This window comes from Rhinopithecus bieti, unplaced genomic scaffold (genome assembly GCF_001698545.2).
Source record: "Rhinopithecus bieti isolate Rb0 unplaced genomic scaffold, ASM169854v2 scaffold_75017, whole genome shotgun sequence".
NCBI lineage: Eukaryota > Metazoa > Chordata > Mammalia > Primates > Cercopithecidae > Rhinopithecus > Rhinopithecus bieti.
The window spans coordinates 113846-119852 of record NW_016827593.1 but is presented as its reverse complement, the minus strand read 5'-3'; positions in this window follow the sequence as shown (position 1 = coordinate 119852).

Genomic DNA, 6007 nt, shown 5'->3' with positions numbered 1-6007 from the left:
TTTTTTTTTTTTTTCTAGACAGAGTCTCGCTCTGTCGCCCAGGCTGGAGTGCAATGGCATGATCTCAGCTCACTGCAAGCTCTGCCTCCCGGGTAGCTGGGACTACAGGCGCTTGCCACCACGCCCAGCTAATTTTTTGTGTTTTTAGTAGAGACGGGATTTCACCGTGTTAGCCAGGGTGGTCTCGATCTCCTGACCTTGTGATCCGTCCGCCTCAGCCTCCCAAAGTGCTGGGATTACAGGCGTGAGCCACTGCGCCAGCCCCTCGGTCTCATTTATTCAGTAAATATTTATTACCTACTATGTACCTGGCACTGTTCTAGTTGTTGGAAATACAAACTGAAATCTCTGGCTTCATGGGACTTAGATTTCAGCTGTGGGAGACAGACAATAGAAAATAAAAACTTATAGTATGTTAATGGTGATGAAAACTATGGAGAAAAATAGGGAAGGGAGATAGCAATGTACAGGTTGGTGGTTGGGAGGCTGCCATTTTAAATTTGATGGTCAAGTTGGGCCTTCTTGAGAAGATGGCATTTGAGTAAAGACCTGAAGGAGGTAAGGAAGTGAGCCACCTGGGTATCTGTCAGAAGAGCTTTCTAGAGAGGGGAAACAAGTGCAAAAGCCCTGAAGCAGAAATTGGAACCCTCATGTATTGCTGGTGGCAATGTAAAATGGTCCCGCCACTATGAAGAATAGTTTGGCAGTTCCTCAAAAAGGTTAAGTGTAGAATTACCATGTGACCCAGCAATTTCACTCCTATATACTCAGTCGAAAGCAGAGACTAAGATACTTGGATATGCATGTTCATAGCAGCACTATTCACAATAGCTGAAAGATAGAAATTGCCTAAATGTCACCCACAGATAAAGGGATAAATATGGTGTGTTGCCAGGCACGGTGGCTCATGCCTGTAATCCCAGCACTTTGGGAGGCCAAGGGAGGCGGATCACCTGAGGTCAGGAGTTTGAGACCAGCCTGGGCAACATGGCAAAACCCCGTCTCTACTAAAAATACAAAAATTAGCTGGGTGTGGTGGTGGGCGCCTGAAGTGCCAGCTACTGGGAAGGCTGAGACACAAGAATCACTTGAACCCGGGAGGCAGAGGTTGCAGTGAGCTGAGATCACACCACTGCACTCTAGCCTGGGTGACAAAGCAAGACTCTGTCTCATAAAAAGTATGGTGTGTCCATACAATGGAATATTTTTCAGCCACAAAAAAGAACGAAGTACTGATGCTTGCTACAATGTGTATGGACCTCTTAAACATGTTAAGTGAAAGAAATCAGTCACAAAAGGTCATATGTTGTATGGTTCCATTTATATGAAATACACAGGCACGGAAAACCAAATACCACATGTTCTCAGAGCTAAAAATGAGAACTCATGAACACAAAGAAGGGAACAACAACAGACACTGTTGAGGGTGTTCATGAACCACTTCTAAGGTGGAATATGTAACTGGAGGCTAGCAATAATCATTTTCATGCCAGGCGCTGCAGCTCATGCCTGTAATTCCAGCACTTTGGGAGGCCGCGCTGGGTGGATCATGAGGCCAGGAGTTTGAGACCAGCCTGGCCAACATGGCAAAAACCTGTCTCTACTAAAAATACAAAATTAGCTGGGTGTGGTGGTGCACGCTTGTAATCCCAGCTACTCAGGAGGCTGAGGCAGGAGAATCACTTGAACCTGGAAGGTGGAGGTTGCAGTGAGCCAAGGTCGCACCACTGCACTCCAACCTGGGTGACAGAGTGAGACTCCATCAAAAAAACACTTGTCACAAAGCTAAAGTAATCAAAACAGTGTGGTCCTTTCATAGGATAGAAACATAGAGAAGTGGAATAGAATGAGAGTCCAGAAGTAAACCCACACACTGCACTCAAGGGTGACAGAGCAAGACTGTCTCCAAAAGTCATTTTCATATTTTTAGAAATTATATCAGGAAAAATAGTATGGTCATTATTGTGTTTGTGAAACCTAAGGAATACATAACTGCAACAGTCACTTCACACAATTTCAAACTTGAGAACTTTCAGACTTAATCGTATCTAGCTTCTCTCTATAACTCATGCTTCACTTATTAATCTACCTACTTTTCTTGGAACTATTAGTATTTTCAGCCTATTATTATCCATTAGCAAGTTTCTTACTCTGTAAAGTCTTCCTGCTTAAACAGCTTCAAGAGAGTTTCTTAATATTAGGATTACAAGGTTCGAGATTCAATACCTGACTGCAGTAAACCCTCTCTGCACCCTTAAAGGTGCAGTGCAGTGGAGTGGTTAGAGCCCAGGCTCTGCAGCAGACTGCCTAGGTTAGAGTTCCTGCCCTACCAATGATTAGATTTGTGTGACTTTAGGCTCTGTGTCTTGTTCTCCTCATTTGTAAATTGCATGTAATAGCATCTACTCAGAGTTGAGGGAATTAATTGAGTGAATACAGTATATGTATATCGCACTTAGAACAGCGATTGGCACACAGGAATGCAATCCAACATTGTTACGATTATTGCTACCTTGTGACTACCTTTCCTGATTTTATTTGTCTTAATTTTATTCAGATAGAAGTAGCTCGAATCTTCACCCAGTTTTTTATTCCAACCTCCTCACACCACCTTCACAATCAGTGACTGTTAACTCTTTTCCTAACCCAGTGGCTTTCTTGAGGGTCATAGTTGAAGCACATAGTACTAAAGATAGGCATACCATTATATTTCTTGGTTTCTCAAGCTCACCAGACTAATATTTTTAAGGAATGTCAGTGCTCCTGGGTTTGCTTTAGCCGTGATTGTCATTTATAAATATTAGGTTAGTGCCAAAGTAATCACTGTTTTTGCCATTATGTTCAATGGTGCAAAAACCGCAATTACTTTTGCACCAATCTAATAGTATTAAGATATTTCCCCTAAATTATACTACCTTATACTTGGCCACACCATGGTTCACCTCATGCTGATACTCATACACTTCTCTGATTTTGAAACCCTTCTGCAGTCTGATTCTTGTCAGTTTGATACTTGACCACCTGAAAAAGCTTAATATCAACAGACTTGGAGAGGCTGCTGTGCATGTCTCCTACTGTTTCCAATCCTCCACACTGAAAAATATCTGTCTATCCATACCACTGTGATATACGGTGGCTGGGGGGCTGCTGAAGAGAGTGCATCCTCGAAATAACACAGTCCTAGGTTTCAATCCTGGTTTTGTATCTAAAAGCTGTGTAGCCTTGAGTAAATTACCTGAACTTGTTCAGTCTCAGCTTCCTCATCAGTGAGACGCATGTAATGGTGATATTCTTGCAAAGTTGTTGTAAGGAATATATAGACACAAACGCTCCTCAACTTACAGTGGGGTTACATTATGACATACCCATCCTAAATTGAAAATACCATCAATTGAAAATGCATTTAACACACCTAACTTAGCTGACATTGCAGCTTAGCCTAGCCTACCTCGAATGTGCTCAGAACACTTACATTAGCCTACAGTTGGGCAAACTCAACTCGCAACACAGTACGCTGTGTTTTTGGTGGTTTACCCTTTGTGATCTCGTGGCTGCCTGAAAGCTGTGGCTCTCTGCCATTGCCCAGCATCACAAGATGATATCCTACTGCATATTGCTAGCCCAGAAAAAAAATTGAAGTATGGTTTCTACTGAAGGCGTGTGTATCCCTTTCACAGCATCATAGAGTCAAAAAATTGTAAGTTGGCTGGAAATGGTGGCTCATGCCTGTAATCCCAGCACTTTGCGAGGCAGAGGCAGGCAAATCACCTGAGCCCAGGAGTTCAAGACCAGCCTATCAGGGGAACCAGCCCAGGATATTTCAACGTAGGTTCTTTTCTATTTTCCCTAAGTGTCAGCCGATCTGAGAAATAAAGGAAAAGAGTACAAAAGAGAGAAATTTTAAAGCTGGGTGTCCGGGGGAGGCATCACATGTTGACAGGATCCATCCATGAAATCTTCACAATTTATGTGCTTCTGTCACAGCTTCAGCAGGTCCCTCAGTTTCGGGGTCCCTGACTTCCCACAACATCAGCCTGACCAACATGGCGAAACTCCGTCTGTACTAAAAATACAAAAATTAGCTGGGTGTGGTGGCACACACCTGTAGTCCCAGCTACTCTGGAGGCTGAGGTGGGAGGATCACCTGAGCCCAGGAGGCAGAGGTTGCAGTGAGCCAAGATAGTGCCCCTGCACTCCAGCCTGGGCAAGGGAGCAAGACTCTGTCTCAACAACAACAACAACAACAACAACAACAAAAATCATAAGTCAAACCATTGTAACTCGAGGACCATCTGTATATTATATATGTATAACGTTTGGCTCTGGCATGACAGAGTAGACAATGAATAAACAATGCTGATGTTACTGCTACTCCTGCTGTTGCTTCAGCTGTTGTTGCTGTTATTTCTGTTGCTGCTGTTACTGTCACTACTGCTGCTACTGCTGAGACCCTGGAAATGACACATCGGTGGAATCTTCTCTGACAGTTTTAGTGGCAATCCATCAACATTGTGGTTATTCGTAACTTTGGCTTGTAATTCCCAGGTCTTGAAGTACATTCCTTCAAACTGTCGAATGGATGACATCTTATCACAGTGCTTCAATTACAAGTGGCATAATTCTCTCATGTCGGAAATGAGTGTAGCTCTGGCTTTTTCTGTCTAAGGACTATGAAACGACACTGCCTTGTTGAAAATTAGTACAGAATCCTGTCTGCTCTGGAGGGAAGCATTCCTTTTGTGCTAAAGAACCCCTTCTTTAAAAGAAACTTCTTTACTCATTATTACCAGGAATTCATTTCCAGAAAGAAATGAATCTTGAATCAATGAAATCTTGACTACTTATTCAATACAATTAATTATATGAAAACATGTAATTTTTTTCTTTTTTTTGAGACAGAGTCTCGCTCCGTCACCCAGGCTGGAGTGCAATGGCACATTCTCAGCTCACTGCAACCTCTGCCTCCCGGGTTCAAGCGATTCTTCTGCCTCAGCCTCCTGAGTAACTGGCATTACAGGCGCCCGCCACCATGCCCAGCTAATTTTTAGTAGAGACAGGGTTTACCATGTTGATCAGGCTGGTTTTGAACTCCTGACTTCACGTGATTCACCCACCTCGGCTTCCCGAAGTGCTGGGATTACAGACGTGAGCCACTGTTCCCGGCTGAAAACATGTAATTTTAAATAGCGGTAGTCAAGTGTTCTTTGGTTTTGTAGGACTTTCAAAATGATTGAGAAATACCTTGCTTTCTCAGAGAGTAGGGATATTTTCACTCAATCTTGAAATTGTCCTTTTCTGTTTTCCCCTTATCTCCATTTTTCCCCTCGTCTATCTTCTCCAGTATGTCCACCTAAATAGATTATCATAATATAGAATCAAAGGAAAGTGTTAAGTCGTACAAGTTTCTTTTTTCTTGATAAAATAACAGAATGGGATATTTCTATCTAGCAAACCTTCAGCGCCTCAGAACATAAGATTCCTTGACAAATTAGTAGATACCTTGGAAAACTCAGCTACTTAACCAGTTGTCTTATTGATTGAGTCAAATCCTTAAAGGCCACAATTTGAAGTAATTTCAAAAAGTTGATTTAGTTCTCTTAGTAACTTCCAAGTGACTTTGTGGTCAAGTTACTTCAGTTTTGAATAATTTAAAAGGAGGACATATTCAGCACAGCTTCATTTTAAAACTGAATGATTGGGAACTACATGAATGATCTTCCATTTTCATTCTTTCCAAGTGTCCTTTATGTCAGGGGAATTGGATAAGGAATAATACACAAATGTTTATGCACAAAATACATTTTATATTTTGTCTAAATTCAAGGAAATCCCATAAAGGTGATTTTCGATTCCATTACGCAAATGTGGAAACTGAGGTAACATCATTCTGAAAATAAATGGTTATCAGGAAGTACTGGCTTGTTCATACTATAGAGCACCATTTTTCCTGCTCTGGTTTTAATCTCTTCCCTTTCTTTAATGAAATGTCTGTACTATTCAAAGCTGA